We start from the raw sequence: 18946 nt of genomic DNA, 5'->3' as shown, positions 1-18946 counted from the left end.
TTCGTGTTTCTGCATGGGAAAGGGTAAAACCAGCTGCATAATACAGTCTGTTATCCGACAGGTACTGCCATTTATGCCACAGTAAAGTGTTTTCTCAGCAGGTCAATGCACGTTCACATAGGACTGCTGCAACGCAGCCGGCCGAAGTGGCCGTGCGGTTATAGGAGCTGCAGTCTGGAACCTCGAGGCCGCTACGGTCGCAGGTTCGAATCCTGCCTCGGGCATGGATGTGTGTGATGTCCTTAGGTTAGTTAGGTTTAACTAGTTCTAAGTTCTAGGGGACTATTGACGTCAGAAGTTGAGTCCCATAGTGCTCAGAGCCATTTGAACCATTTTGCCGCAACGCAAGGTACTCTTCCTGATGTACAATAGCTGTGACCAGCAAGATCACAAAATGTCTCACCAGCTGAACACGAATGGGATACGATGAAGCGGGAACTTACTCGTTCTCCAGAACCTCAATAACCGATGCCTAACTGGAACAAAAGGCACACAAAATGCTTGGGACATTGTATCGCAGGTTGTCTTTCCTCACCTTTATGATCGCTTTCATGCGAGAATACGCTCCTGGGTTACCGAAAGATGGGGAGTACAGTGTACTGGTGCGACTATTTGGGTTCCCTGTAACATGTGTGTTTTGGTATGAATTTGTTATCATACGGTTCTAGAAGGATGAACCACTCGTCACCCCCCCCCCCCCCCCCCCCCTTCACGATAATGATCATGTCCTTGACGCTGTTGCAATTATATTTTCTGCAGCAATGTACATTGTTACTTGGGAACCGACATCTCAGGAGAGTCGTGTAAGTGCAAGTATGAGAACAGGTTCAGAGCGTTTGCTCCTATGGTCTTGCCGAGGTCGCGCAGCACCTGCCCGACGCTTGCTGGGCCCGCCGCGGAGGGCCGCGTGCGGGGTCAAGTGTCGCCTCAGCTCGTGTCGCCCTCTGGCCGCCGCGTGTCGCGTGTCGTCTGACGCGGCACAGAGCCGCTCTCCAGACTTGCTGCACCTCGCCCGACCGGACCGGAGCGGCCGCTTATAATTTAACCAATTCCCTACACCGGACTCTACTCCGGCAACGCGCCGGGGAGAGAAAGTAGGCGCGCGCAAGCTCAAAAAAACTCATAACGAGTATTTGAATTTTAAATAACTTTGACACTTTGATTTCGCTAGATGATACAGCAAATGCGTAGGATGTGTCGCCAGCATTACTTTTGGTAGGTATAAAGTGGAAGAAGCAGACAGAGAGAGAGGGAGTGAGAGAGAGAGAGAGAGAGAGAGAGTGAGAGAGAGAGAGAGAGAGGGAGAGGGACAGGGAGAGAGACAGAGACAGAGACAGAGAGAGGGAGAGGGAGAGGAAGAAAGAGAGAAAGGGAAGGGGGAAAAATAATGGGATTCAGCATTTCTCTCTCTCTCTCTCTCTCCCTCTCTCTCCCTCTCTAACTGGAAAGTTACATTGGCTTTTGAGTCGTTGCCTGACATATCAGCTCAATGAAATTACTGTAAAGATTTCTTTTAAATGCATTCCTGTGTTCTGAATGCTAAAATAGAAGCAAACATAAAAGCAAGGTTATGGTATTCACTGCTAGCACCCTGTGTTTCACCGAGCGACTTAAAATTTGATACACCAAAAACAAGGTAAGATATTCATCCAGTCCTCCTAGCGCTTAAGGCGCTACTCATTTGACCTTGACCAATACATCGTCCACAATTCCAGTATCGGAGGTAACTGTTTACTTCTGGTTACACAGATCATTAGCAACTAGAATCAAGCAATGTCTTCTCCTGTGACTTCAACGTTCTATTCGTCCTTGTTAGCTACTACGAAACGACAGAATTACAGTGCTTCTTACTTCATTTACATTACTTGCACTGGACGCAAGTCCCTATTTCAGTTGACGAGATCTAAGGTACTGAGCAGATATCTTTTACCACACGCAAACATTAGTCGGGCAGATTCAGACATGAAACCTAACATTTGGTATAAAGCTTTTTCTCCTTTTTATACGATAAAGGGAAACTCAGGGATGCCAATTTCGATGGTATTCGAGAGCAATTCTTTTTTATGAGGTAATTTTATTCTGGATTTCGAAATGTTCCAAAACATAAAGAAAAATAACAAATTACTCTTTAATAAAAAAAGTAATAAACTGAGAAGATTTAATGTGGTTACAACTTTGCACTACAACTGCATTCCAATTTTGTGCACCAGAAGATTAATATTATATGTCTGACATGAAAAACTTTGACCACAAACATAAAATGATATGCTAATATACTGCCTTCACTGTGTTTTATTTTAGTTTAAATGTTTTGCACGTTATGGTATGGTGCCATTCGAAGTTTTCTTCGTGTGTGGACATGTCAAATTGTCAGTACCATCTTAAACATCACTTTCATCACTGCAGTGCGTGCAGCTTATGTTGGCTATAAAATATTCATACATGTCTCTGAAGATCCATATTTGCAATCTGTTGTGTAAGATACATTATAAGATTAGCGGCTATAGTTATATCTTTCGCTTGTCATACATCTACATGCTACTAATTCCATCAATTCAGCGTGGACTACAGAACTCATTCTAGTTAAGGGTATCCATGACATATTTTCCACTGCTTATTTCTTGTAAATGACTTACAAATGATCTCTTTTTATGTGTTTTTGTAGGACTGTTGGTGGAAGTAACTTTAAGTTAGGTTCTACACAATAGATGTCGTAGTTGAGTCATCGATCACGTGGTCTATCGTGGCACAAAAGTAAAAAATGTCGATATCCAGCTGACATTAATTGATGATGATTAGTCTACTCATTCCAAGCCGAGCTCTTCACGACTCTGCTACAAGGTGCATGCAGTAGCCTTGTCTTTCCAGGATTGGTAAAAGACAGAACCACTTTAAAGCATCTACTGCGAATATATTCTTACATTCGTCATCCAGCTCTTTCCCTAATATAAACTCTCTGCCCACTAAATCTTTTCTTAGTAAAACCTGCAGGAAGTGTCCGTTTCCAATAAAAGTACAATAGTAAAATATACGCATCTATATCTTCATTTACAATTTGGATGTTGTCTTTACCACACAAGAAAACCTTGTGCAGAGCATAGAAAATCTCAATATCGATGCAGTGTAGCAAATCAATAAGCTGTTCCTCGTTTTGGATACTACCTAAGACAATATTTTGAGTAGGAAGTATTGTTGTCAATGTTAGGCGTATTTATTATCAGCACCAGCAGGTAGGCATCTTTCTCGTTCATGGCTTTCAATAGATGGAATCTCGTAATTGTCAAGAACTGTATACTCGTATGTGTCTTTATCTCCAGTCACATCATTTATAATGATCGAGTGGAGGAGGGATGCATTAGAACCACTATGAACCATTTCATAAGGTACATCAAAGTATTGCTATCAATGAGCTCAGCATGTGGAGAATTAGCCGAAGTAGTGACAGAAAGTTTCTTTTGCAATAGTATTATTACTGTATTCGTGAAACATGACAACAGGACACCAAACAGTTCATATTTAAGAACCCCTTACAAATTCACCTTCCTTGGTTAACAGATAGCTAATAAGCGAGCACATATTTTTCAGGAATAATTATTTTTCTTTCCAAATGTAATGCTTTTATTCATTATAGCCATGGTTGTCACTTCTTTATTGATCGTGTCGTCAAAGCCATTAAGTAATTTGTTTTTGAAAGCAGTGGTCATTCTGTCAGCAATAGCTAGATCATCGTGAACATCTACTTTTTTATCAGCTTTCTGCCCTGTTATAATACTGACTGTAGTATCTCGTTCAACTAAGAAAGGATGCATATGTTATGAAAAGCGAACTGTACTTTCTTGTTGTCGTGGGTATCTAACAAGTGTATTCAACGATTTCCCATATCTTTAGGTGAAGTTGGTACTGTTCAAACATTAGGTCCACTGACACCAATACTTCATTACACATGTACTGTGAAAGTACCCATCCAGCTATTTGATCAGGAGACAGTGTCATCCCTACAAGAGGCCCTTTCGCTTTCGCGTCGTGGTTATAAGTCTGTTCTCCGAACTGGTCAAGACATACAAAATTCCAAACGCAGGTTCCTATCGACATAGGTGTGCTGCTTTTCTTAGAAGAATCTTCATATCTTTTGGCAACATGTTTTTCATTTCTAATCAGTGAATTGTCATATACCTTGCATTATTCCAGTGGCTGGCTGCAAAATAGTATGGAAGCATACTTCTAAACAACGCATAGCTAATAAGTAGTTCGCTTCTCTTTGCAATCTTATAAACAGCTGGATGATTATTACGGAGTTAATAATCAGATCTACCCTAATTGACCAGTAGGATTATCTCTAATTGTATCCAACGATTTTTAAAATTTATCCTTATTGGAAAGATCAGTAGTGACGAAAGTACGTAGGAAAGCTGTGACCACCATAACTGAAACTCTAAATGCTTTAGCTCATGCTTGCCTAACAACATACTGGGAACACACATACGTAAAAAAAGTAACATCAATCAAAGTTCAAAAGTTCAGATCCATATATTTTTTCTGGGGAATCAGAACATGCAAAAGAAAAAAAAATTGTAATTTAAGGTTTAAAGTTGCTCATCGCACTACGCTACTAATGGGGGCGATTATAAAATTTTTCACGTCATTCTCTTTCTCACTGCGAGTCTAATACATTGTATGACACACTTTCTTTGATCAGGTGCGTAGTTTTAGAGACAATTCAATATATTCAGTAAAATTGGTCATACTATAGGTTATGTAATAAGACAAACTGTATGACGTCATAAAATGTTATGCTCGATAGATAGTGCCAAAGTGTCACCCGTCAGAATATGAATTATTTCACGTCTAATTATCATTTGAAAAAGAAAAAAGAAACTTACACTATATGTTACAGTATCACTAATTTTTACATTGATCACTGCCGAATGATGGGGAAACTTCACGAAACCTGTTTCGTTGTCACACTTCTTATAAAGCAGGATATGCTTCATGAAAATGACAAATTTGTGTCCGGTATTATTTAAATAATACCGGGAATTCAACGGCACAAGGTGAGAATTTAGTAATAAAAATAACCAATAGTAACATCCTTGTTGAGCTAAGAGATCACCCGCATCCACATTGCAGAGCTGCCAATTAACAAAGAAAGAAAACATCGTCAACATTCGGATCTTTAGAGACGGACCAGCAGATAGGTTTGGGAGACATAGCGAACGAAGTGCCCTTACGCGTGTTGAAAGATACATTCCAGCACTTGAGTAAAGCCTTGTAAAGAGCCCAGGTGTACCTAAACGGGAGAGAGTGGCGATGGAGGCATAGGCACATACACTTTCCACAGTACTTCATTCAGTCCCTTCTAATTTCTTCTTCACCAATTTTCCCTGTCTCTAAAATTCTAAAATTCTCTGCTAACTGTAGGCAGAGTTCCAGAAAATTATTAATAAATTTTGTGCAGTTCTTCTTCCTCGTCTGTGCTATTTTTCTGTATATTTCCTTATGTGAGCTGATTACAGTATGTTTCAGGCTAAATACCATAGGTCTTAAAATTCTTTGCTTACAGTCGGCCAGGTTTAGCTCTTAAAGTGAAGACTAGTTTGTTATTTGTATGTTCACTCTTCCGAACTGTCAATATAAGGAGGACTTATCACCTAGGTGAATTTCTCTTACACACACACACACACACACAAACACACGCGCGCGCGCGCGCGCACGCGCGCAGACACACACAAATATAGACGCAGATATGATTATAGTTGGGCTTTAAAGCAAATTTTATTATCTGTTTCATTCCCCACATCAATGTGTAAGTGGTTAACGATTTCTGTTGTTGAATATCTCGTGTTTTCTCTGGCACGTCTAAGCTGGGTGCTGGACAGTGCAAGCCATTTCTCCTTCTAGTATCATATTAGTTGTTTGTAACTGTAATTGATTGTCGTTAATAAACTTCATTAAGGATTAAACGTACCATGTGGCTGTTCTCAGCTTGCGAAGGCGTTTAAGAAGGCTGAAGAGTAGCTTCAATATATTATTTTTATAATACGTTTCTGTGCAGCGAACACCTTCCGCTTCAGTTAAAGAAAGCATGAAATTTGTGAGTTAAGGATGGTTTAGTCGTTATATTTTATCGTAGATGGAGAGTCATGGACATATGCATAAATAATCTCAGACGTGATCCAGGGCAACGTATTAGAATCCTTACTATCCGTAATGTATATTGATTACCTCACAGAAAACATTAATGCTAACCTGAGATTTTCACTGATTTTTATTATCAACTTTGAAGGTTCTTTTTTCTTTACCCCTTTGGGCTTTGGGTTTGTTAACGTGCCACTGGGCACTGGGAATTATTTTATGTAGATACGGTGCAAATTTATAAACAGTCAACTCTAAGATGGCATAATATCTGGGTGAATAATGTGAATTTCACAAGCAAATGCCGCTGAAAAGTCACAGGAAATACCACTTCGTGATACACATTTTATGTTAGATGATGTGTGAATTTCAGTGTGCTATGGAGAGACCCATATGAAATCCAAATGGAGACTTTTAATTTCTGATAGACGTGCAATTGTTCTTGTGTAATCATTTACAATATCTATGAGAAGGCGTAAGTAGTGACAATGGTCGTTATTATTAACCTCTGTGTTACTAGCTTCCTTGGAATGGGATCTGACGGACACTATTGCATCATGTTTGGAAACATAACTGGTGATAGTGATACGCAGTGTACGTGACTATGTACATTACATATCTGAGAAGAACAAAAGAATAGTAGTTTATCTGAAATATTATGAATCTTATGAGAAGTTTTGGTTTTGGAAAAGTTCATTACATTCTTGGGACAGCAAGAAGTAACTGAGATTTGTTTGCACGTATGTGGCATTGTTTCTTGCATGTATTCTCTTCCTTTATGCTTTGAATTAGCCACTACAGTCTTTTGTAATACTCTTGGTAAGCTGTTACGAAATAAACCCATGAAAAAACGTTTTACATCACCCCAGTTTCCAGAACTCCTGAAAATGGACGTTGACTGTGGATATTGTTTCACAGACACAGACGCTTTGACTTTTCAGAGATGTGACTAAACCCTCCCAAAGATTTAAACAACCGTGCGTGAGCAGCGCCTGTTAGACGGAAGGATCCGACAGCCGATCAGTTCCAGTCATTCCACCAGGAAGGAGGTACACGGCTCCTGTTGTCTGTAGTTGAACCATACCTAGACGGTCAATACCGCGGTTCGATCACATCCGCATTGTTACTTTCTGCCAAGAAGGGTTCTCCACAAGGGAAGTGTCCAGGCTTCTCGAAGTGAACAAAAGCGATGCTGTTCCGACATGGAGTAGACACAGAGAGACAGGAGCTGTCGATGACATGCCTCGCTCAGGCCTCCCAATGGCTACTACTGCAGTGGATGACCGCTACCTACAGTTATGGCTCGGAGGAACCCTGACAGCAACGCCACCATGTTGAATAACGCTTTTCGTGCAGCCACAGGAGTTCGTGCTACGACTCAAACTGCGCTGTGGGCTGCATGATACGTAACGTCACTCCCGACGTCCATGACGAGGTCCATCTTTGCAACCACAACACCATTTGTACAATGGGTCCAAGAATACGCCGAATGGACCGCTCAGGACTGGCATCACGTTCTCTTCACCAATGAGTGTCACATATACCTTCAACCAGACAATCGTCGGAGACGTGTTTGGAGGCAACCCGGTCAGGGTGAACGCCTTAGACCCACTGTCCAGCGAGTACATCAAGGTGGAGGTTCCCTGCTGCTTTGGGTTGGTATTATGTGGGGCCGACGTACACCGCTGGTGGTCCTGGAAGGCACCGTAACGGCTGTGCGATACGTGAATGCTATCCTCCGGTCGATAGTGCAACCATATCGGCAGTGCATTGGCGAGGCATTCGCCTTCATGGACGATTATTCGTGCCCCCATCATGCGCATCTTCTGAATAACTTCCTTCAGGATAACGACATTGTTCGACTAGAGTGGGCAGCATGTTCTCCAGACATGAACTCCATCGATCATGCCTGGGATACATAGAAAAGGGCTGTTTATGGACGACGTGACCCACCAAACACTCTGAGGGATCTACACCGAATCGCCGTTGAGGAGTGGGACAATCTGGACCAACAGTGCCTTGATGAAATTGTGGATAGTATGCCACGACGAATACAGGCATGCATCAGTGCAAGAGGACATGCTACTGGGCATTAGACGTAACGGTGTGTACAGCAATCTGGACCACCACCTCTGAAGATCTCGCTGTATGGTGGTACAACATGCAATGTGTGGTTTTCATGAGCAATAAAAAGGGCGGAAATGATGTATATGTTGATCTCTAGCCCAATTTTCTGTACACACTCCGGAACTCTTGTAACCGAGGTGAAGCAAAACTTTTTTTGATATTTGTGTGATGGTTGTCTGACTAAGATCACTAATTAGACGACTGTTTTTTTTTATTAGATAAGGTAATCCTCGAATTTCTTAATCCATTTTCCGGTTTAGAATTTAGCTGTTCGCCATATAGTTTTAAATGTATTACCTGATGCAGAGGTTTATTATTTTTTAATTACTTTCCGTAAGATCGCAAAGTATTTCTCTTAAAATGAATTTTCTTCAACTTTTACGTGTTTTATAACCATTTTATATGATTTCCTATACATATCACTTCATATTTGATCGTGTTTGTAATCTATGGCTTCTTAATATTTTATGCTATACTTCATTTTTTTCTTGGAAAAACCTAGAAATGCATTAAATTTTCAGCTGACATCTCTGAAGTCATACTCATCATGCGTGTCAGTTTTCTGTAAGGCTGCTATGAAAGTTTCTGTAGTGTGTTCATCGATAATTCTGACTGTTTTCTGTGATACCACTCCTGTGATAAGGCAAGTTATTAAGTATGTCTATTCGTGCATCAAGCTTAGAGAGGTCATTAATGACTGGAGAAACATTTATATTTGTGATTGAGTATTCACCACTTCAGACATAGTGTCTATTAGATTTCTGCTGCTCTGGGCAATTTTGGTGGGAAAATCGACAACAGAACTCAATTTATAATCGTTGGTTAACTTTTGCAATACGTGTATTTTTTTTTAAATCTTTGAGTAAATTATCATTTGCTTTAACGTGTTCACCAGGAGGCATAATAACTCATTTTTTGCTGAAAAAAAACTGAAGCTTTCTGCTGAGGAAATGCAGACTGTAATAATTATGAGCGAGTTTTAAGACAGCAGTAGAATCACATCCATATACTTTCAGCTGTTGATCTTAGCTTAAACTACAGGTTCAATAATTTGAACTTGAAGCTATTTCTTATATATATGACATATTCTCCTTTTTTATATTTTCCCTACAAAAATTGGATGATAATTTATAGTCTTCTGCGTTTAAAACTGAATTTCTGTACTTAAGGGGAGCTTGTGAATACACAATACATCAGTTTCCTACTGACTCTCTGGATCATACAAGCAGACCCGGAATTCGTTAACACTCTTTATCAGTCTTTTGACAGTCTGATTCACACACAGTAAGCTTCTTCCAACAGGTGTTTTACTTATGTGACGTAATTTTTCGTGAGCTTTGCCTGACTATGCTCTGTAGTATTCGTTCCCTTAACATCGTTTTTGGCCACCTCATTTCTTTCTCCTTCTTCGATGCAGAGCACATGCACAGCAGTGACATAGCGTGTCCCAAAACGAATTTGTTTTTCTTAATTTTCCACAGATCTAAAGTTTGCATACCACTTCCGTCTATACACATTTCCGTATGTTGTGAGGGATTACGATTTGAATTTCTTTCTTAAGGGCTTCACTTACGGTTTCTCTCATAATTGAACACACTCGGCAGACTGCGTTTGTTGAGCACCATTCCTTTTAATTCTGCTTTTCCACAGGGCGAACCATCTCACCGAATTCGGCCGCCTTACGTTGTTACATTCTGTTTTCCGTAATTATCTTAGCGAATTCAGTCGTCTGATAGATGTTGACTACCTCCCTAGAATTCAAATCTTTTAATTCTTATCAGACTCACTATGCACATTTCATCGCTTATTTCTTCAGTATCAATTTTTCTTTTTTGCTTTATGGGGAAACCTAGTTTTTGATTTACGTAGAATCTTCCTATTGCCTGTTGCTGCCTAAGCAGTTTTTTTAAGCAGCTTATTGTCATTTTCATATCCTGAAATTATATCTCATCTTTCAAAACAGTATATTTTTTCTTACAACAAAATACCAAATAGAGTTTAAATGAAGCTGATTGGTCACAGGGTTTTATTAATGTTCTTGTTATTTGACTTCCTTTATCGTCTGACAGGATCTTGTTATTCTTTCCTCAATTGATTAGTATGTGCATTTGGCACTTTTGGGTGCGCATCACGTCTATGCTGGTATCTTGGACTTAAATTTTCCGTTAACTAGTATATCGAAAGATTGTTTTACCAATCTGTATTGATCGTTTCATAAGGCTAACGGTCATACTCTGAAATAATAAAAAAGGTGTTCTATAATTCCTTACACTGTGTGTATTTCACATCCTGAAATGTCAACTTTCCTTGTGTATTTTCTGCTACTCGTTTTGTATTATAACTTCGTCGCTGTCTGTTGCTAGAAATTCACTTAAATGAAGCATCCAAGGCGTTCTGTGATGTACGTAAACTGATACAGTTCTGTTACTTCTAGTTTGTTTGCCTTTTTTATAATTTATGAGCTTACTGAATCTCTTAGATTTCTGTTGGAGAATTCCAGGAGATAAATATCGCTCTAACGCAAATTATTTGATAATCCTCCCACCTTTTTGCATTATCCTCCAATTACAATGAGCAGATTTTCATTCCATTTAATATTCCATAAATTAATTGGTTTTTCATTATTTTTATTTATTTTCCGTCACCAGTTTGTAAAAACAGTAGTATATGTCGTCTAATTTTGTTCCCAGAAGAATAAATATTTCATCGTCTTGCGTTTAGTAACGCATTCTGTATTTTTATATTCTGTACATAACAATAGACTTTACTGATGACATAATGGTGGCAATTTTCTGATATGTATTTCTTCATTCGCTAGTGCGATAACATTATCAAAGCGTTTGTATCTGTAGTTGGAGTATAAAATAATTAGAACGTCATACATCACTTCATTTACTGGAGGCTATAGGTTGACCTTTACAATGGAAAAACGGTCAGTTTTGCTGACGAAATAGTAATTTTAGCTTTTGTGATGGCGGACTTAAATTTGTTAATATCATTGCCCCTGATTTGATGAACAGGAACTTCCTTGTATAATATCAGTGGATGAAAAAAGAATGTCACACATAACTGTTTATTTGGTATCAATAATGTCAAGTGCATTTTGAAATTTTACGATTAAATCTCTTGTTTGGAGTGGATAAACAAAAACTGACGGTTTTCTATGTTTATTCCTTCAGAATACACACAGCTGGATATCTTAGTTTGAGTTTAACTCCATTCTTATTACTGCTATTTAAGAGTTTGCATCACTAATTTCGTAAACTTGATTTTGCTCCTATCTTGTATTGTTCGTGTGTGTGTGTGAGTGTGTTTGTGTGTGTGTGTGTGTGTGTGTGCGTGCATGTGTGTGTAGGGTGAGGGGGTGGAGATACCGATCAACTTTTACTACTAGATGATTTCATATTTCTTGCAACATATAACTAATATATATTTTTCGTATTAACGGGTTAGTGTGATACTGAAAGATACTCTCTCTCTTCGGTCACCCTGTGCAGTGATGCAGTGACATCACTTGGTAAGCCCCTTAACGAGCTGTCTCCATTAAGTTCTGTCCTACTCATGGTGCCTTGTTTCCTGCAGTCCTGCCCCAGTCAAGTTTTCTTTGTGGTCTATCCACCACAATAGTGCGTCTCCTCTAGTTCTTCGGCCCCCAACTTTTCCCTCTATGGCTGTTTCTTCCATTACCTCTTGCCTTCTGCAAATGTGACCAAAATTTTACCAGCTGCGATATGGTCACGAATATAAACAGTGATCGAGGTACTGTCAAATGCTTATTTATTCCAGTCTTTGTTTACAATATAAATTCCTTCGACGATAACCGGTTTTAGTCAGTAATGACCATCTGCAGATCTGTTATACACCATGTCCTAATGTGATAAAGCTGGAATGGCATCGTCAAAACATATAAATACACTCAGCAAAGCATCATCACGTAGAACTAAAATATGGTGTAAGATAGGCCACATCGTCCACACGGTCATTTTGCAACTGGTGTGCCCGTACAAAACTGTAGTTAGGTTTACTGTACAAAACTCTAAGTAGGTTTTGAACAGTAACACCAGTTGCAAAATAACTGCGTGGACGATGTGACCTATTTCACACCATATTTTAGTTCTACGTGACGATACTTTGGTGAGTGTAATTATAAGTTTTGACGATGCCATTACGGCTTTATCCCATTAGGATATGGTGTAGAACAGATCTGAAGATGGTCATTACTGACTGAAACCGGACATCGCCGAATGAATTGATATTGCGATCAAATACTGTAATAAAAAGACATTTGTGAACAAAATTTTTCAGCTGATTTTGGTTGACAAGAATCGACTGTCTATTTCTGATGCCGCTGCCTCAGGATCGAATTATTTGTTTGACGTGCTGTCCGTGGTATCCGAAATAATCTTCTATAGTAACACACTTCCAGAGCATCAGTCCTGCGACGATCGACCATTTTTGTCGTTCAAGTTCCTGTTGCAGAAATACTCGAGGCGACTGTCGACTCACAGACAGAAATTCTTGTGATGTCAGGTTCATCGTCATTAGGGTGGTCTACAGTCATCACATTTATTTCTCTGCTTCGTTTGACCAAGCTTTGTATGATGATTTCCAGTTGACGTTCTTTTGCCTCAGTGATCAGAATATCATTTGCCTACCTGAGATTGTTTTAGGTCTTCTTCTATTTCTCGAATGCATCAAAAATCCTCTTTGGGGGTCTGTTGTTGTTCATTCTATGTGTTTTCGTAGAATGTTATTCAGCATTTTCTTATCACATCTGTGGGTCTATCTGTGTGTTCGTACAATTCTTTGGTTGCTCTCTTCGTTCATGTGTCATCTCTGTGTGTTGCTCCATAAATTTCTCTGAGGACCCCAAACTCTAATTTTTCTGTCTCTGTGATGCCTGATGCTCCGATTGTGGTAGTTTCTGATGCGTAGAGCGTTTCTGGTAGTATAACTGTATTGTAGTGCCTGAGTTGGGCCGGTCTTAAAATATTTCTTTTATTGTTGTGCTTCCATGTTTTTATTCCTTTTTTAATTATTATTTTTATTACTATTATTATTTCTTTTTAGTTTCTTTATATTCTTTTTTAAAGCTATTATTATTATTATCATTACTATTACTATTGTGTGGATTCTATGTAACTTTTCCTCCCTTAAACAGCATAACGCTTAGTTATTACTAATACACATTAAATAATATTAAAATTTTATGTGCTAAGTTCATGTCAGTTCATGTGCAACATTCAGTCTGCTCTTTGATGAAGGTGCCAGACTAAAAGGAAACAGCAAATAAATAATTGTCTCACTAACTAAAAGGACACACTTTGAACGAATGATAAGAAGATCCACACTATCAATCAGAGATCCGTTTCATTTCTCCGAGTGAAATCTACTTTGACACATATAAACGTAGTTTTCACTATGTGAACTTGACAAACGTGCTAGTGTTGTATCGAGGGATATGATAGGATTAATCCTGAATCCATAATTTGTTCGCTAAACTGAAACAGAATAGACTACAAAAAGCGTGTTAATAAACGTTATAAGAATGTGAAAATTATGAAAGAAATTAGAGAAACTAGGACTCATAACTACATAGTGTGAAATTAAATCTACATGTAGTAAATTATGTGGTGAACGTCGTTTATTTAGGTCAGACAAATAACCTACAGTCTGCAAGATTAAAGAAATGCTTAACACTGGCAAGGAAACAAATGGAAATCAGATATACATCCCTTAATATTATCAAGGAAACACAAGATTGTACGTCTACATTTCAACGTTCGCTGTGATGTCATAGCTACAGAACTGACATTGCAGAAAGTAACGACAGTACTCAAGCTAAGACAATATACACAACTCGTAAGATACAGAACCATAAGTAATACTGTAATGAATCAAGAAAAGTCGTCGCCACTCTTATAAAATTGTGAAAATTTGGAAATAAATGAAAGTTCACAATAATAAAAATAGTCAACCACACTTAGTTGGAAGGTACGGTCATAAAAGTAGCAAGGAAAGTAATTTATAATAGCAATGATAAAAATACGCATGTATTACTTTAATGATACAGTCATTTACCAAAAGAAACACATCACGCACCGGTGTGAGTGAAGAAGTATTGAGCTGAAAAATGGCCATATTTTATGAAACGTGAATTATTAAATCTTTGATATTTATTTATTAGTTCTACACATAATAATAATGCTCTGTGACAGAACTGTTAGAAAACTGTTGGCAGTTTATATCATGTATATAAAAAAGGAGTCATATCAGTACTTCCGAAGTGTCTGCCGCAGTAAACGACAACTGTAACACACACAGAAAAATAAAAACAATAATTTAAACGAAGCCGTTAACTTGAGTCCAGCATGGAGGTGACTATGCGTTGTTGGCTATTAGTAATAACAGAAAATATTAGTAGTATTTGTTCTCTACAGGAAAACCCACCTTTTTCTTGCTGCATTGGATTTTATTTGGTCCAGACGCGTTTCGGCTATTACTTTAATGCACCTTCAGTGGAATCTAGAAAGATACAATTTTGTTTTGGTGTGTGATATTTATGGATTACGAAACTGTTCACTTATTTACCCAAAAAAAGACGTGAGTTGTTTCATAATCTAGAAATATCGCATATCAAAACAAAACCGTGTCATTCTTAAATCGGCTGAAGATGTTTTACCAAGTGAAAGGTGAAAAGCGTCTGGAACAAATCAAATACACTGCTGGGAGAAAAAGGTGGTTTCTCTTTAGTAAATGGATATTCCTGTGCTTGCTGTGGATGATGATCACGCAGAAAAACTTAATATTTGTAATGTTTGCGACTCTATCAAAATGAAGAAACACCTAGCTGCTATTCTAAGAAGTTTCTGTACTTTTTTCTGCAATTTAACTGTAGAATAAAATACGACTTAATTCTTTTATGACTAAAAGTTAATACAGTAAAATGTTATGTGAATGAAATAAACTTTGATATTTTATAACAACTATACATACTGCGTGTTACATAACTGAATTTTATATTGGAGGATTTTACAGAATTATTCCTATTTTTCACATTCAGATAAAGATTTTGCTGATTTTGTGTTCTAATACCGTCCCTGTATAAATAAATGTAAAATAGAGAGATTTTTAAATAAGAGAGAGAAATTAATTCTTTTATTTTTCTACTGAAACAATTATGTTTTAAGATAAATCAGAAGTCCGTAATCCTCCCAGTGCAGCATATGGCAGAGGGGTATTACTCGGACTTTGCACAGAAACCTTCTAGTCCAAAAATTACGCCTATGATCATGCTATTTCTAGCAGTTAACGGAGATGTAGCAATGACTGAGACTGCGTTATAGTTATTTAATGCGTTTATGTGGTTAAGGTTTCATGTGAAATATTAGAAGATCCAAAGACGTAATACTCTGATGATTTTTGATGCAGATATATGATTGTATTACGTTTCCAAGAATTCTTCAAATAGAAGAGGATTCTGAAAAAATCACCCTGAATATTCAGAATAAATTTTGAAAATTTGAATAGAGATGCAATCTGGTTTTATGGGAACCTCATCAGCACAAACGCAATTCAGTAATTATTCATTACGCAGCAGAAATTTTTGGGCCTTTGATACGTGCTGTGAGATTATAATTGGAAAAAATGGAGTGTGCAAGAAAATTAGATAGAGGAAGAAGAAACTGCCGACTGGAGACCACAAACTGTGTGATAATGAAAACCTGATAATCTGTAGTCAGTAAATGACTTTAGTGTGGTAAAGCTCTCTCACAGATTGTAGCTCTGTTAAAATATATTCTCATTTCTTCTCTACGCTAGACGCAATGGCACAGCTTGTCCTTCTCCGGCGCTATCCTGATGCCTTTTTCCACCTATTCATTTCTTACTCTATCACCTCCCACAGCCCGACTTACTCGTAGACCTATGCAAAATCTGATTTGAATATGCCTTCTAGTTAGTGCGCTATATATATGTTTGAAAAAAAAAAATTCCATAACGGAGAATACAAGTATAAAATAATAAAAACAAGGAAAAAACTCTTTTGACAAGTGGTAGCACTTGTTTTATTACCTTCATCACAATTGTGTATGATATACTACAACATGTCAACCAAGCAGAAATAGTGGTTAAATTAAGGGAAGTATAGGATTTAGGAGAGGAAGGTCTAGCGAAAATGAACACGTTACCGTAAGTAACAGCAACATTTGTTGTAAGAGACGCAGTCTACATCGTCGCACATAAGTAACATTAAGATAAATTATGTTGAATTCAATAATATTCTGTCAACAGGAGATATTATGCGAAATGCTTGTCAGCGCGAAAAGTTCATGCACATGACTGAAAACTGCACCAAACTCTGTCAAGAAGACGTACATTCAAACAGATGCAAAGAGAAAATATTTGAATGGAGAAGGAATCAGAGAAAGTTAATTAAATAATGATAGAAACACTGGAACCGCATTAGGAAAGAGACTGCATATGCCAAAGGAGGAATAAACCAAGTCAAGACGAAGGAAGAGCCTAGATGTGATAAGGAGGAAGCAACCAAAGAAGATGAAAACGATGAACACGTCACGAATTTGGAAGACAGAAGACTCTTTCATAAGTTATATACCTGCTATTATTAGCGAAAGAGATATTTTGCTTACATCTCTAGCATTTAAGCTTGACGCAGTGTCCCTGAACTAGGAGAAAGTAAGCCTATAACCTACAAAGTTTTTAACTATGTTGTAAGTTTTCTCAGTGAACTGTAATTGCTTATAATTAATGATAAAGAGAATGGTAAATTATAACATTAATTTGAATAAAATCATATCCATTATAATAATGTGGCGTGAAATAAAATAAGAGTAGACATTTAGCTGAAATTCAGTGAACTCTTTCCGTACGTTGAAACTGGTTGCGAAATAAGACAAAGAAGCGGGATCGGCGCTTGTACATATGAGAATAAAGTACCTGTCGAATAGAAACAGTATTCGTGCTTTGGAAGGTGTTGGTTCCAAATTACAAGCAGTAAAGCAAAGGTTTAAGAAAGTATTTCATTGCTTTGAGAAAAAATGTAGGATACAGAATTATGCTTTACTTCAAAACAAGAAATTTCAATGAGCTAAAAAGAAAACAGTGACGCATATTACACTTCTTCCTTCAAAAGTATTTCGGGACACGTCTTCAGTGCTATTCCGGTGTCCCGAAAAATAACAAGAGCGCTCAATTTCCCAAGCTTAATTTCTGTCTTGCTATAGAGTACTGGAAATATGCTGTTCCATCAACACGTTCGGATTTGCGTTGATTTTCCACGACATTGGACATGACAAACCTCCTGAGCGAATTTTCGGTTCACGGCTAGTTGGTACATACCCAAAAACTGCCCGAAATTTGTTAACGGTATCTGACGGAATGGCAAAACACCATATTATTGGCAATATTTCTGAACGTAATAGTCGAAGACATACTCAAATTACGGGAAGATGTAGGACAGCACTGACATAGAATGTTTATCTGAAAAGAAGAAAACTGCCACGAATGAAACTGTGAATATGTTATGCTTCCATAAATCACAGCCTCAACGACATATTTGTTATGGAAGCTACTTATGTTCACTGTAAAGCTACAGCTTTCAAAGTTGTTGTCAACTAAATGTGTAGAAAGAGAATGATAATGTCGCATCAAGTGTAAAAGACCTAAGTCTTGGGAAATAAAAAAAACGTTGACACTACCTTGGTTGCAGTATAACTTAATGTTCGGAGAGGCATCACGGAAATAATGCAGTCCACAACGTCTTATTTCATTTATTTACAAGGCTTACGGTTTAATTAATAATGCAGCCACCGACAATCCAAAGTTGCGTCTGCTATTTTAAGACTCATACAATATCACTAAATTTGGTATTTAGCTGTACATTTAGACGAGGAAATGTAGAAATGTCGTGAATATTCAAACAGTATGGCTCTGAAAGCTGTATTTGAGAAACATATGTTCTTGACTACAAGGAATCATTTATGCATTCGTAGACTAATAACAGTGCACGCACTCTTTGCTGATTGATTCCTCTGCAGAGTTTCCATACTCAGATGTCCTCCCATGAAGTTGGTCTGTCTGACAATACGCTCAGGCACTTACATGGTGAATAAATTGTGGAAATGAACTCAAGATTCGGAGAAGTCCTGTTGCTGATAGCGTGGTGAACGTTAGCTGAGCATTGCCCAAACGGCACAGTTGCTTCAACAGATTATGTTTCCTCATCGTGCACAAAAAACATAATAGCCAGTTTCTGCTACTTGCACCATGTTCACAATCAGAGGTGTCTTCCCTACCAAATTCGTAATTTTTTTTAACATCCATGCTCGAACAAAGCAATAGATGTGTAAAACGTTACTATTCGTGACCCTCTGTCCCGTTGCTTCTTCCTCATGTATTTCCTTACAACGTCTGACTCTACTTAGACCAGACGTTCCGCTCCCTGCTGATTATACTGATTAGTTCTGAATGTGATCTATTGTTGTAGCTTCTATTAATTATTTTTTGTCAATTCATTGCCAAAAGATCAAATTTATCAGAGAATACTTGTAATGCGGTATGTTCCTCTAAAATAAATAATGCTGAAACGGAGGGTCATAAAAATGCGATTCTTTTCTTCGTGCACATCATCACGTCACGAACATCGAGGCCTAAAGTGTAGCTCTCA

Source organism: Schistocerca cancellata, chromosome 1 (genome assembly GCF_023864275.1).
Source record: "Schistocerca cancellata isolate TAMUIC-IGC-003103 chromosome 1, iqSchCanc2.1, whole genome shotgun sequence".
Classification (NCBI taxonomy): domain Eukaryota; kingdom Metazoa; phylum Arthropoda; class Insecta; order Orthoptera; family Acrididae; genus Schistocerca; species Schistocerca cancellata.
The sequence above is the reverse complement of the archived record's forward strand: the minus strand, read 5'-3'. Positions refer to the sequence as shown.